Genomic DNA, 15904 nt, shown 5'->3' on the forward strand with positions numbered 1-15904 from the left:
ACATTTCTCTGACATTAAATTGAACTTTTGAACATCACTTTACATAGCTGTTGGGTGTCAAATTTGGGGTTTTATAAATTCATTAATGGTAGTAATTCGGAACGGGGTGGTACGTGTCCCAAGGGTGCATAAGGGGAAATAGAAGTCGTTGGGGGGTGTTCAACATTCTTGGGGGGGACTGTAAGCAGCATCCTAACTTGAGGCAAAAGACCTGACCGATCGTCAGTAGACCAGGCACTTTCAAAAAGCAAAACATGAGGCACTGGAACACAGGAAGACCCGTGGCACCACAGGGAGTGAGCATTCACCATCACAACGCATCTGAAACTCAGCAACCTCAGCTGACCTTACCAGTCAAACAGACACCATTGGGTTGTGTAAATTAGCAACCAGGGTGCCCAACAGCTCCCCTGGACTTGTGGCACAGAACAGGTTCATGCAATTTAACAGTTGGTGAGTTAAGTACACCCTCTCAGCTTTTCTACAGAAAACAGGTTGCACAACAATAGAACACTGGTTGGATCCAAACGGTAAAATAGAACCAATCAGTGAACCTGCCAAACCTGAGGATTCCTCTTGAGGTGTTCAAAGTGACCTCGGCTTCATGTATGCGGTCAAGAACCATCTTTGGGGATTATGAGACCTCACGTGTTTGGTCAATCGCACTAACTGGAATAGCATAAAGGTAGCTAGCTGAGCACTTGCTCTATCCTGACTAACATTCAAATTCCAGTCTGAATCCTTGTCAACATAATTTAGGCTGTTGTGATCATCTTCCTCTTCGCCTCGCCGTTCTTTTGTGTGTCACTACCGTTGTTCCATCCGTTTCAACTTGCTGCCTTCATCAACATCTGGTAGGCATGCCCAGTTTGTGTAATTTTTAGATTTTAATTTAGCCCCGTTCATGATCGATAAATACATACAGAGTGATCTCTGTGCATCTGAAGGCAGTGAAACCTTGAATTCTAATGCTGTTAAGAAACAGAAACTACAGAAAGTGCGTCAACATAATGTTACATAGTATGGTTTTATTTTATTCCTGATAGATCAGGAACACCCCATGTGTCTTATTTGTAATACTGTACTGTCTAATGAAACCATGAAACCATCAAGATTGCAGGAACACTTCTGTAAAAGACACCCTGAAAAGGTTACTTATGAACGAAACATTTGAATAGCATTGCACACTCGAGTCATTTCCCAAGAGTGCTAAAACGACCTTGAAAATGACATTTTCAAATTGCTTCTCAGATCGGAGTTCTGAGAGGCGGGACTGCGCAGCGCGTGAAGGAGGCCTGGGAAGGAGGGAAGATATAAAAAGGAGAGAAGGAGTGAGGCAGTTCTCTTTTGGAAGAGGACAGCGAGGCTGAGAAGAAGTGCGGCGGCGGCCATTTTCAAATTGCTTCTCAGATCGGAGTTCTGAGAGGCGGGACTGCGCAGGCGCGTGAAGGAGGCCTGGGAAGGAGGGAAGATATAAAAAGAACGCAGCCTTAAGCAGCGGGCAGCTTCGTTTGCGGGCAGCGGAGTGAGTCGGGAGCAGAGTGTAGGGCTTGGGCTCAGAGGGCACAGTAGGCTTATCTTTTAGTTCTTGTTATTTTCAGTTATTCGGGAGGTATGAGTGTGAGGGCAGCTTGTTGTTCTCGGTGTCGGATGTGGGAGATCCTGGAGTCTCCGAGCCTCCCGGACGTCCACATCTGCGCCAGGTGCGCCGAACTGCAGCTCCTGAGGGACCGAATTAGGGAACTGGAGCTGCAGCTCGATGACCTTCGCCTGGTCAGGGAGAGTGAGGAGGTGATAGAGAGGAGTTACAGGCAGGTGGTCACTCCGGGGCCACGGGAGGCAGATAGGTGGGTCACGATCAGGAAGGGGAAGGGGCAGGTACTAGAGAGTACCCCAGTGGCTGTACCCCTTGACAATAAGTACTCATGTTTGAGTACTGTTGGGGGGGACAGCCTACCTGGAGGAAGTGACAGTGGCCGGGCCTCCGGCACAGAGGACGGCCCTGTAGCTCAGAAGGGTAGGGATAGAAGAAAGAGGACCATAGTAATAGGGGACTCGATAGTCAGGGGTTCAGACAGGCGGTTCTGTGGAGGTGATCGGGAGTCCCGGATGGTAGTTTGCCTCCCTGGTGCCAGGGTCCGGGACGTTTCTGATCGCGTCCAAGATATCCTGAAGTGGGAGGGTGAGGAGCCAGAGGTCGTGGTACATGTAGGTACCAATGACATAGGTAGGAAAGGGGAAGAGGTCCTGAAACGAGAGTATAGGGAGTTAGGAAGGCAGTTAAGAAGAAGGACCGCAAAGGTAGTAATCTCGGGATTACTGCCTGTACCACGCGACAGTGAGAGTAGGAATGGAATTAGGTGGAGGATGAATGCGTGGTTGAGGGATTGGAGCAGGGGGCAGGGATTCAAGTTTCTGGATCATTGGGACCTCTTCTGGGGCAGGCGTGACCTGTTCAAGAAGGACGGGTTACACTTGAATCCTGGGGGGACCAATATCCTAGCGGGGAGGTTTGCTAGGGCTACGGGGCAGACTTTAAACTAGTAAGATGGGGGGGCGGAAATCAATTTGAGGAAACTATGGGAGAGGAGGTTAGTTCACCAGTAGAGCAAGTAAGTAGACCGTGTGTGAGGGAGGACAGGCAGGTGATGGAGGAGGGATGCGCTCAGCCCGAAGTTGTAGGGGAGAAGAAAGAAAAGGATAATAAATTTGAATGCATTGCTAGGGATGAAAAGAGAGGAGGAGGTGGAGAGTATCTTAAATGTATCTATTTTAATGCTAGGAGCATTGTAAGAAAGGTGGATGAGCTTAAAGTGTGGATTGATACATGGAATTATGATGTTGTAGCTATTAGTGAAACATGGTTGCAGGAAGGGTGTGATTGGCAACTAAATATTCCTGGATTTAGTTGCTTCAGGTGTGATAGAGTAGGAGGGGCCAGAGGAGGAGGTGTTGCATTGCTTGTCCGAGAAAATCTTATGGCGGTGCTTTGGAAGGATAGATTACAGAGCTCCTCTAGGGAGGCTCTTTGGGTGGAATTGAGGAATGGGAAAGGTGTAGTAACACTGATAGGAGTGTATTATAGGCCACCTAATGGGGAGCGTGAGTTGGAAGAGCAAATGTGTAAGGAGATAGCAGATATTTGTAGTAAACACAAGGTGGTGATTGTGGGAGATTTTAATTTTCCACACATAGATTGGGAAGCTCATTCTGTAAAAGGGCTGGATGGTTTAGAGTTTGTGAAATGTGTGCAGGATAGCTTTTTGCAACAATACATAGAAGTACCGACTAGAGATGGGGCAGTGTTGGATCTCCTGTTAGGGAATGCGATAGGTCAGCTGACAGATGTATGTGTTGGGGAGCACTTCGGGTCCAGTGATCACAATAGCATTAGCTTCAATATAATTATGGAGAAGGACAGGACTGGACCTAGAGTTGAGATTTTTGATTGGAGAAAGGCTAACTTTGAGGAGATGCGCAGGGATTTAGAGAGAGTGGAATGGGTCAAGTTGTTTTATGGGAAGGATGTAATAGAGAAATGGAGGTCATTTAAGGGTGAAATTATGAGGGTACAGAATCTTTATGTTCCTGTTCGGTTGAAAGGAAAGATTAAAGGTTTGAAAGCGCCATGGTTTTCAAGGGATATTAGAAACTTGGTTCGAAAAAAGAGGGATGTCTACAATAGATATAGGCAGCATGGAGTAAAGGAATTGCTCGAGGAATATAAAGAATGTAAAAGGAAACTTAAGAAAGAGATTAGAAAAGCTAAAAGAAGTTACGAGTTTGGTTTGGCAAATAAGGTGGAAGTAAATCCGAAAGGCTTCTACAGTTATATTAAAAGCAAGAGGATAGTGAGGGATAAAATTGGTCCCTTAGAGAATCAGGGTGGTCAGCTATGTGTGGAGCCGAGGGAGATGGGAGAGATTTTGAACGATTTCTTCTCTTCGGTATTCACTAAGGAGAAGGATATCGAATGGTGTAAGGTGTGGGAAACAAGTAAGGAAGTTATGGAACCTATGACAATTAAAGAGGTGGAAGTACTGGCGCTTTTAAGAAATTTAAAAGTGGATAAATCTCCGGGTCCTGACCGGATATTCCCCAGGACCTTGAGGGAAGTTTGTGTAGAGATAGCAGGAGCTCTGACGGAGATCTTTCAGATGTCATTAGAAACAGGGATTGTGCCGGAGGATTGGCGTATTGCTCATGTGGTTCCATTGTTTAAAAAGGGTTCTAGAAGTAAGCCTGGCAATTATAGACCTGTCAGTTTGACATCAGTGGTGGGTAAATTAATGGAAAGTATTCTTAGAGATAGTATTTATAATTATCTGGATAGACAGGATCTGATTAGGAGTAGCCAGCATGGATTTGTGCGTGGAAGGTCATGTTTGACAAACCTTATTGAATTTTTTGAAGTAGTTACGAGGAATGTTGACGAGGGTAAGGCAGTGGATGTAGTCTATATGGACTTCAGCAAGGCCTTTGACAAAGTTCCACATGGAAGGTTAGTTAAGAAGGTTCAGTCGTTAGGTATTAGTGCTGGAGTAATAAAATGGATTCAACAGTGGCTAGATGGGAGATGCCAGAGAGTAGTGGTGGATAATTGTTTATCGGGATGGAGGCCGGTGACTAGCGGGGTGCCTCAGGGATCTGTTTTGGGCCCAATGTTGTTTGTAATATACATAAATGATCTGGATGATGGGGTGGTAAATTGGATTAGTAAGTATGCTGATGATACTAAGGTAGGAGGTGTTGTGGATAATGAGGTGGGTTTTCAAAGCTTGCAGGGAGATTTATGCCGGTTAGAAGAATGGGCTGAACGTTGGCAGATGGAGTTTAATGCTGAGAAGTGTGAGGTTCTACATTTTGGCAGGAATAATCCAAATAGAACATACAGGGTAAATGGTAGGGCATTGAGGAATGCAGTGGAACAGAGAGATCTAGGAATAACAGTGCATAGTTCCCTGAAGGTGGAGTCTCATGTAGATAGGGTGGTGAAGAAGGCTTTTGGAACGCTGGCCTTTATAAATCAGAGCATTGAGTACAGAAGTTGGGATGTAATGTTAAAATTGTACAAGGCATTGGTAAGGCCAAATTTGGAATATTGTGTACAGTTCTGGTCACCGAATTATAGGAAAGATATCAATAAATTAGAGAGAGTGCAGAGACGATTTACTAGGATGTTACCAGGGTTTCAGCACTTAAGTTACAGAGAAAGGTTGAACAAGTTAGGTCTCTATTCATTGGAGCGTAGAAGGTTGAGGGGGGATTTGATCGAGGTATTTAAAATGTTGAGAGGGATAGATAGAGTTGACGTGAATAGGCTGTTTCCATTGAGAGTAGGGGAGATTCAAACGAGAGGACATGATTTGAGAGTTAGGGGGCAAAAGTTTAAGGGAAACACGAGGGGGTATTTCTTTACTCAGAGAGTGATAGCTGTGTGGAATGAGCTTCCTGTAGAAGTAGTAGAGGCCAGATCAGTTGTGTCATTTAAGGTAAAATTGGATAGGTATATGGATAGGAAAGGAGTGGAGGGTTATGGGCTGAGTGCGGGTAGGTGGGACTAGGTGAGATTAAGAGTTCGGCACGGACTAGGAGGGCCGGAATGGCCTGTTTCCGTGCTGTGATTGTTATATGGTTATATGGTTATAATGGTCTCATTGCCTCTTATAACATTTCAAAAATGATAGCAAAGTGTGGAAAATCTCATACAATTGCTGAAAGATTAATCATGCCTACTGTATCAGAAGTGCTCACCACTGTTCTCAAAATGGAGACCAGTGTTTTAAAATGAATTCCCCTGAGTAACAACTCTGTAGCTTATCGTATTGATGAAATGAGTGAAGATATTGAGTATCAAGTATGCACAAAGCAATGTACGGTTTATCAAAAATGGAAAAGTTTATTACGAGATTCTCTTTTGTAAAAAGTTAAAAACAAGTATCAACGGAAAATCAATCACCAATGAGCTCAAAATGTATATTGAGGACAAAAATATTCCGTTTAGGAACATGATTGCTTGTGCAATGGATGGAACACCACATACTTACAGGTCGCCATGCTGGTTTAGTGGCATTTATGGAAAAAGAAATTCCAAGTCTGTTTGCAATCTATTCTGTAATTCACCGTCAACATCACAGCCAAAAACCTCAGCCAACAACTCTTTTCAAGTATGACTCTTGTAATATCTGATATTAACAAAATTAAAATTCATCCATGAAATAGCATAAGATTTCACCAGTTATGCCAAGATAACGATGGAGAGTTTGAATGCTTGCTTCTTCACACTGAAGTGCTTTGACTGTCAAAAGACTGCTGCTTAAAATGTTTCTTTGATCTTTTTGACACTGTGGTTGAATTTTTGCTCAGAGTTGACAAGAGCTTGGGAAACAAGATTGAACTTCTACATGGAGACGTGATATACCCTAGATGATCTGTATGACGAAGTGAACATTCTAAATTTTAAACTGCAGGGTGAGAATTTCAATTTAATCCAGGCCAAAACTGCAGTGTCCACTTTTATCAAAAAATTGTAAACATATAAGCTAAACTTTGGGAGAAGAATGTTCTCACAGTTCCCCTGCATGGAAAGTAGGGCACTCTTTTTCACAGACAGTGATTTCCAAGAGTATTGATTATACTTGCAGTCACTGAAGAAGGATTTTCTGAATCAATTCAAGGATTTGAATGACCTGTAAATTCCAGACTGGGTATTTAACCCACTTCTTTGCAAGGTGGAAGGACAAGAAGAGAGCTTCCAAGAAGAAATTACCAAAATTCAGAATGGTGAAGCTAAAATGTTTTCCAAAATGTCAGTTTTTGTGGTATGTGGCTACACTGTCATTCAAAGCTTCCTGGTCTTTGGAGAAGAGGCAAACTGCTCTTCATTGCATTTCCATCCTCCTACCTTGTTGAAAGAGTCTTCAATGCAGTGAACCACATACTCACAAAAAGCAGAAACTGCTTGGATATTGTCACATGTCTGGGAATTAAGGCTTTTGCTGTCACAACTTGAACCCGATATTTCAACTCTTGCTAAAAACCTTCAAGCTCAAGGATCATGTTGATATTGAAGCTGCTGTACAGCGCACAGGTACTGTGTAAGCTAGGTTTAAAGAAAAATAAAAAATTAAAGCAGAATAATTTTTCTCATTTTAGCATATGGTAGACATGTTTTTATCAGAAAGTATATTGTGCCTAAGAGAGGTGTCGGCAAACATGAAAGTGCTTTTGTGGGGTGGGGGGGGTGGTTGAGCTATAAAAGGTTGTGAGACACTGATTTATGATATTTGAATATCATGAGTAGGTGAGTATTTATTGTATATTGCTAACAGTCCTCAAGGGTAATTAGCAGCTCTGGTAAAAGGTACCCCGCGGGCACTTGTGGAGGGAGTTGTAAGATTAAAACCCAGTGACAAAGATAGAACAGAGACATAATTCTGAGTTTGCATAGCGTAAGGTTTGAATTGGATGGGTTGATTATTGTCACGTGCTAAGACACAGTGAAAATCTTGTCTTCCATACTGTTCATACAGATCAATTCTTCACAACTGTGAATTAAGGTAGTGCAAAGTTAAACAATAATGGAATGCAGAATAAAATACATCAGCCACAGACAAGAGGAACCTGGACATGCTACCCTTGTCCTTCTTGGTGGGTGGAGTGGTAAGTTTGGCAGAGGCTTGCTAAGAAGCTAGGCTAAGTAACTGCTGTGCATTTTTAACATTGCTCAGTTTCCTGGGGCAAACACTTCAATGCTGAATGTGCTATTCATGTCAGTGTTAGCTACCGTTGCATGACCAATTTTAGGCCACAATTTTATTTCCCCCATTTAAGCTGAAAGAAACACACAGGTATGGAGGTACTTTTGGAAAGGCTATCTTAAAAAATGTCAACTCATGAACATAACTCAAACTTCTGCCAACCTCAGGCAGCAGTTGCTTTCTAGTGCAAATTGTCAAGGATAAAAATGTGCCATGGTGAGACATGCCTGCTTAGGGGTAAATGAGCCAATTAAGTGAGTGCGCCACTCATTTTAAACTAATCATTTAAAATTTGGAAGGATGAGAAATGACATTTTATTGGAGTTATTTTATATATTAGCCCTTGAAAATTCATACCCTCCTTTTGCAGAAATGGCATTTAAGATAAAATAGAAAATAGCAGAAAAAATAGGCTAATTAAGAAGAAACTCGCTGACTGTGATTTAATTTCAGGAACAGTTAGCCATCAACCATGTAGATTCCTTAAACCAGTTAAAAACAACACTAATTCAGCTGTGTGTCGATGGACACAGACTTTTTTTAAAACCAAAAGAACAAAACTGAAATTCTCTGCACAACCAGAAAGATCAGCTATACTGAAAGGGTGAAGCAGCTGCTCTGGAAATGTAAAATTATAGAGAACAACACTAAAGTTGTTCATATAAATCCATACTTCTGAATAGAATATTCTATACCTGCAAAACAACTTAGTTGTTTTGAAGTTATTTTTCCTAATATTTAAGTATGGATTAGTATTTCAGTAATTACCCATGTCACAGCTATAGGGGCTTTATTTAATTATACTTGTGTTTATTAATGCACACAAGAGAAAGATATCTCAGTTTATTTTTCATTAAAATGTGTATGCTCTAATTACTTCAGCAGCTCACACCTCAGTTCTCTCCTTTTCCAATCACCCATTTCCTTATCTCTGGAACAATTTCCATCTCTACATGGCTCAAGGAACTCTGCATTTCTCCAACACTGGCCTTATTCATCCTTAGCCACACAACTTGCTGATGAGCATTCTTCCACAAGCAGTGTAACCCTTTTCCTAAACATCTATCTGCTCCACTCTCCGAGACTTTCCCTAAAGAATATTTATCAAATTCTAGTCACATCTGCCTATATATTCTTTAACTCTGTTCGTTGAAGCATGTCTATGAAACATTTTGGAAAGTTATTTTATATTCTATCCTTGATTTATAACCTGCAAAGTTTATCCTTGAGAATCAGTTTGATTGTGCTAAGCTCCCAATTATACTCAAATACTTTGTCAAAGGATGATCACCACCAAAATTGTGAAAGTAAATATTTCCCTTGTCTTGATTCTGCTGAGGAGGGACTGTATTATAAAAATGGCACAATTATGTCAATGAAAATACAAAACTGCTCAATAATCCTATCTAGTTAACTTCAGTAATTGTATCAAAGCCCTCTTCCTACTTGCGTTACTGACAACAATCACCGGCTGCAGCTGGATGCTTTAAAGAGAAGTGTGAAGGAGTAACACACAGAAAATGCTCAAGAAACTTAGTCCAGCAGGTAGCATTGCATGAGTAACCTCCAATCTGACAGCATAAATATTGTTTTTTTTCCAGCTGCAGGTAATTTCTCCTCCCTCCCCTTCTCTCCTTTTGCATTTCCCATTCTGGCTTCCTCTTACCCATCTCTCTCCTCACTTGCCTGTCATCCCCCTGGTGCCCCTCCTCCTCCCTTTTCTCCCATGGTAGACTTTCCTTTCCTTTGTCTTAAACCCTTTACATTTTCCACCTACCACCTCCATGCTTCTCACTTCATCTTTCTTCCCCCAACCATCTGGCTTCACTTGTCACCTTCTAATTTGTACTCCTTTCCCTTCCCCCACCTTCTTATTCAGGCTTCTTCCCCCTTCCTTTCCAGTCTTGATGAAGGGCTTTAGCCTGAAACATCAACTCTTTATTCCTCTCCATAAATGCTGCCTGACCTGCTGAGTTCCTCCAGCATTTTGTATGAGTTACCCTGGATTTCTAGCATCTGCTGAATCTCTTGTGCTTATGAGGTGCAAAGGACTTCTTTTAAACAATGAAACAACAATAGTTCATCATTTTCATTATCACAATGTTGATTAATTAATTAAGTTACCATGGACTGAATACTGGCTCAACTGTGACTGTTAGTTCCGAAGCTTACTTGACTATCACACTGAGAGAAACAGAGTCAATGTTTCAGCTTGAAGATCCTTTGTTAAAGCATTAAACTCCTTCTATGCTTTTAACATAGTGTAAACATAACCAAATATTGTTAGATGTTTGGAAAAAAAGTTCATCAGAGAACGATGCCCATCATGAATAAAGTGTTTATCTTTCAAAGCTAACCAATTAGCTCCACACATACTTTCAATATTTTCCTTCGTTTTTCAAATATACCAGGAAATTTAAGGCAAAGACCAAGGGCATCAGATCCCCACACACCTTTTTAACCTCTTTTTGCTAATTTCTTTGTTGTTCAACTTTCACATTATTACACCTGATTCCTCAGTTGAGTGCTTCAATGCCCTTTCTGACCAATTCTGATTCCTGAGGCATGGACTCTTCCTAAGTAAAGCATACTTTCCTAATTTCTTTCTTAAGCGTTCAAGCATTGCTTTGGCTTTATCCCAATGCCTGATATGTATCTGAATCAACACCTTGTGATGTTTTGCGCTGTTGAAAGCAGAACTGAAAGTTGCTGCTATCTATGTTAAGTTTTTGCAAGGCAATGTTTGAAGAGCAAAATGTTTCTTCTTTACTGCCACCTAATGTATTTCTATGTTACTGCAACTAGCCATGCTTACGTCAATTGCTCCATCACACATTGTTGGACAAACAAGTGCTGGAAATCCAAAACAGATCTGACAACGCCCCCCAAAAAAAGAAAAAACAAGTCCTAATGTTTCCAGTTAAAACTTATCATTAAACTGATTAAAAATACACATTTATCTCAGCAAGCTACATAAAGAGGAAATAATTTGGAAAACAGGCATGTCTATCACAGTTAATTTGTAAAGTAATCTGTAAACCTAGAAGTAGAGTGTCCTACTGCACTTCCTGGCTTCCTGGTGACACCCACAACCCAGAAAAATCAGTGAAATAATAGGAAAGATAAAATAATACACTAAAAGTCTGGGAGATTGAGAATCAGTCAAAATGAATTAAAACAGAAAAGGCTTGCAAAGCTTGGAGGATTAGCCGATCAATTTATGCCGGTTCAGCAATCCCTTCGGGCTAGGAATGGCACACTTCCACTCTAATGCTGTGGGCTCTGAGGTGACTAATGAGGGTTCACATACGGTGCTATAGGTGGGGCTAGAAACTTTTGACAGTGTTGGCTGGTGGGTAAAAGGGGCAAAGCTGCCATCCATCCTTTTCCATTTCCTGAGTTTCCTTGAGCTCTCATCAAAGAGATTGAAGGCTGTAATGCTCTACCTGAGGTTACTTTCATTTTGAGTAATTGTGAGCAAGGGGCTCCCATGAATCAGTTGGGATGTTATGATTTATCAAGAATGCTTGAACACGTCCTTGAATCAATTCCCCTTTTTGAGGCTGATCACCATAACAAGGAAAGAAACGCTGAGACAAAGGTCTGGGAATCAAGGAGAAGAATAACTCATATAGCCGAGTACTTATTTCTTACTTCTGAGTGTATTCATAGAAAGCTGAGTTGTCACTGCGAATGTGGGAATCACTGGTAGAATGGAGATAGGCAAGTTATACTGGTAGAATGGGGGTGCATCTATCACTGGAAGGGAGAGTACTGGAGAGCCCAGGAAGAGGGGGGTGGACTTGTTTCAGTGTGCGAAGGCTGGGGACATTGCCAGGAGAGTGACGAACAGGGGAGTCACTGAGAGACGCGAGGATGGGGAACCACTGGAGGAATTATAAGACGTTTAGGGAATAGGGTGGTACTGGGAGAATTGGAGGGTTGAGAGGCTAACAATATTCATTAAGAGAGTGAAGGACAGTGTGTCACTGGGACAGTGGGGGTCCTCTGTCAACTAGACACTGGAGGCTGTTGCTAGGAACATTGAAGGCTGTGGGAATACGGAGCGGATGCTGAACCAGCTGAGAGCTGGACGAGGGTGTCAGTGGTACTGCTGGGACAGTGGACGTGGTATTGTCACAAGACGATGCAGCTGCGAGTACTGCTGACAGAGTAGGGCCTAGGAGCATCACTGGCAGTATGGTAGCCAGGGATGTTGCCAAGAGTTGGGGTTTTGAGGGGTGTCACGAGGAGAGAGGAGTCAGGACAGTGGGCAGGCCAAGGAGCAGACTGCAAAACATGCATGGTTGGGTGTAAATATAATTGAAGTTTTTGGGTGATAACACTGGGAATCTTCATTGAACAGGATGAAAAGAGCAGCTGGTATGGAACTAATGCTTAGATTCAGTCAAATAGAAACCTTTTTCACGGTCAGTAATGGCCTTCTCACTGGTTTTGATGATGTCTGGGTACAGGAAGAGTTGCAGAAGGGTACAACTGAGACAAGGGGGAGGGTGATTAATGAATATGTGGTGGAACCACAGACAGGCAGAGATAAAGGAAAGCTGTCATGTGAGATAGTTTTACAGTGTGACAGTACCAGAGAGATACAGTACAGTCAGGGCAGATGGACATGGTGAGCTGGGGCAGTTGGATACGGCCAGGCAGCAGCAGTGGGATACAGCTGGGAGGGGGCATTGGGACACAACCAGTTGTGGGGTAATGGGACACAGCTGGGAGGACACAGTGATACGATCAGAGAGGACATGGGGTATAGCGTGGGCAGGTGTCTACCGTAGGGTTGTGGCAGGGGGATATGGCCAGTGGATATAGTCAGGTCAGGGTAGGGGACACAGTGGAGCAAAGACAGTGGGAATCAGTGGGGTTCGTACAGGAGAGTGGCATTGAGAATAAAGATTGGCCACGACCCAGTGCAGGTACACACTGAGCAGGAGCACATGGATGTACGATGGAGATGCACAGTGGGGTAGGAGCAGAGGGATAAAGGTGGCTTGAAGTGGAAGGATACGGCATGTTAGAACAAAACAATGCAGTGGAGTGGGGTGACGCGCAGTATTAGATTCACGCCACACATACCGCTTAGTGTTGAGACCTAAAAGTTCCACTTTAGTCTCATCCGACCACAAGATCTTCTTCCACATCTTTACAGTATCTTCTGAGTGATGCTTTGCAAAGTCTTTGTGAGCAGGGGTATGTATTTTAAGCAGTACATTGGTGTAAATCTGATACTGTACCATCCCTTCTGTAAAGCATGGTGGAAGTAGCATCATGGGGATGCTTTTCAGCAGCAGGGACTAGAGATCTGGTCTAGATTGATGGGAAGACAAATGCTGCTAAATAGAGAGAGAGCCTGGCTAAAACCAGGCTAGCCTCTGCAATAAGCTTAAACTGGGGAGGAAGCGTATCTTTCAGTAGGACAATAAGCCAAAGCACACTCCCAGGAAACCTTCAAACGAAAAAAATTGATGTCCTTGAGTGGCCCAGTCAGAGTCTGTGGTAAACCATGCATCCCTGTCTGGACACGCCCCTCTGCTGACTGCTCCTGTGGCTCCTCCCACAGACCCCTGGATAAAGGCGATTGTGTCACTGCTCCTCCAACATGGACGTGGTCCCTTTTGCTGCTAATAAAAGCCTTTCAGTATTTACTCTACTTCCAGTCTTTTGGAATTATTGATAGTGCATCAGAGTCCCAACCTTAACCCGGTTGAACATCTCTCGAAAGACCTCACGATTACTGTCCACCATCACTCCCCAACTAACCCAGCGCAGCTTGTGCAATTTTGTAAGGAGGAATGGCAAACCTTGCTCCATCGCATTGTGCAAAGATAATAGAGACTTATCCAAAAAGACTACGGGCTGTAATACCTGCAAGAGGTGGTTCAATTAAGTACTGAGTAAAGGGAGTTGAGTGCTTTTAAACTGGTGACATTTCAGTTTTTGAATTTTTACTTTTGCATGCTTTACGATTTTCTCTTTTTTTGGAGCCCTACTGTGAAAAAATTCTCAGCTAAATTATTCAAACTCCCTGGTTGTAATACCCATTTATGTGAACAAAGGGCTGGGGGCTGAATGCGTTCACGAAGCACGGTATAAATGGACAAGGCAGGAGATATAATAACCACATCCTGGCTTGAAAAATATATTACCATACCTATTTTTAAATATCATGAGTACTTTTCTCCCCAGATATCTGGTATAAACAATTTTGGTTAAGACTTCGCCCCCTTGCACAACTCATCATCCACTTTTATCCAAACTCTCCCGTGTTTTCTCCTTGTCAGTCTTTCTCTGTCCTTTACTTCAATTCCCATCTCAAAGTCAAGTTTATTATCACGTGCACAAGTACACGTATGCAATGAAAATCCTACTTGAGGAGCATCCCATTTAGTAGTTAGCTCGAGCTTTATTGTTGTTGCTGAGGACAATGAGATTGCAGTGCCACTCCATTCAGTGCAAAGCAGCATATTGGCTATTCAATCACTAAAAACACAATGCCTAAATTTAAAATAACGTCTGAATTATTTAGAGTGACATCTAAGTTACAAATTAATTAAAAACAAACAACTCTAAAATTAATGTAAACAATGACTGCCCCTTTCAAGTTTTGCACCTGCCCTTGTTATAAATCTAAGTATTAAATAACGTCAAGAATTAAAGCTGAAATTTAAAAAAAGAGCTCAGAAACCAAAGGAATGTAGTTGCCCCATTTAAACCTAAATATTGCACATGCTCATGTATCGCTGCACTTAGAGATTGTCCATAGTACCTATTTCCAGACATATAAAAAGTAAAAAGTACTGGGATGATGGTTTTTTCAGGGAAATGTACTATGGACATTGTACCTATGGACAATGGGAGGGTGGAGGGGAACATTGTTCAGCCCTGGGGAGAAAAGCTGTTCTTCAGTCTGGATGTTTGTACAGAGATGTTTCTGTATCTCCTGCCAGAAGGTAGGAGATTGAACAGGTGATTACTGAGGTGAGATGAGTCTATGATGATTTCGCGGGACTCCCATGGACAGTGTCAGTTGTAGATGGTTTCCATATCTGGTAGTTGTGTCCCAGTGATGTTCCGTGCAGTTCTAATCACTCATTAAAGAGCTCTTTGGTCGATCTTGTTGCAGCTACTGTACCACGCTGTCATGGAGTAGATCAGTATGCTCTCAATTACACACCAATAAAGGCTTACCAGCAACTTTTGGGGGAGATTTGCTCTCTTTGAACACCTATGATAGTAGAGGCATTGCTAAGCCAACCCTACTATCCAGGAGTGTCAGTGGTCCAAAGAGCTCACTTATTGAGCTCTGCTAATGAAGTTGAGTATCTAGTTACAGAAGGCCACGCTAAGGCCCATCTCTCATAGCTGATGATTAGTTTGGATGGCATAATTGTTCAAACTACCAAGCTGTTCTCAATGATCAGCAGCCTGACCTACGAGTTCTGGTAAGATGGCGGTGTGTTCGGACCAAAGATACATTTTTCTTTATTAAATGTGGTTTTATGATCACAAGACAGTACAGCACTCCAAGACCTTCAGGTTCTGCAGCTCTACACCACCAGCGAGCTGCTCGTTGATTGGAGTAGCCAGTCAGGGTGGTGAAGGAGCCAGATTGCGTTCGGAGGTGCTGCAAAGGAGACATCGGAATTGGTGCACGAAGATGCCGTGCTGTATAAACGCAGGTGATTGTCTTGGATATTTCTCTTGTAATCAGAAGACCCTGTTGGACATTGATAATGTAAGATACTGCAGCTTGTTTCCCTTGCTTTGTGGTGTTACAGGAGGCATGGAAGCTGCATAGCCTTGATTGTAGCAAGGACTAGGCCTCAAGCCACAGGCTTGCCTGCTGCAGCAGTCCAGGAGAGGAGTCGCTGGAGGCCATGTTGTGTGACGCCTCTGCAGAGTGGGGGGCTGACCTCTCCCATAGGTGCTGTCCTCCAGTGTTCGATCAGTGTAATGACAAGCTGGATTGCTCTGAACTGTACCATCAAATTGTGGGACACGTCGCTCAGGGATTGGGCTATATATGTGTTTTGTTTTGCGTGACTGGTTTTTTTTTGCTTGCTATTTTGAATGTGCTGTGTATGTTTTGCACCTTGGCCCCAGAGGAATGCTGTTTCATTTGA

General features: G+C 42.7%; 1 protein-coding gene across 10 annotated transcripts in view; it reads right to left on the reverse strand.

Annotated features, from left to right (window-relative positions):
- pde4d (phosphodiesterase 4D, cAMP-specific) overlaps nt 1–15904 on the reverse strand; it is a 1157264-nt gene that overhangs the window by 111171 nt on the left and 1030189 nt on the right. The gene's annotated exons all lie outside the window — the stretch shown is intronic.

Source organism: Hemitrygon akajei, chromosome 13, assembly GCF_048418815.1.
Source record: "Hemitrygon akajei chromosome 13, sHemAka1.3, whole genome shotgun sequence".
In the NCBI taxonomy this organism is placed as follows: Eukaryota; Metazoa; Chordata; class Chondrichthyes; order Myliobatiformes; family Dasyatidae; genus Hemitrygon; species Hemitrygon akajei.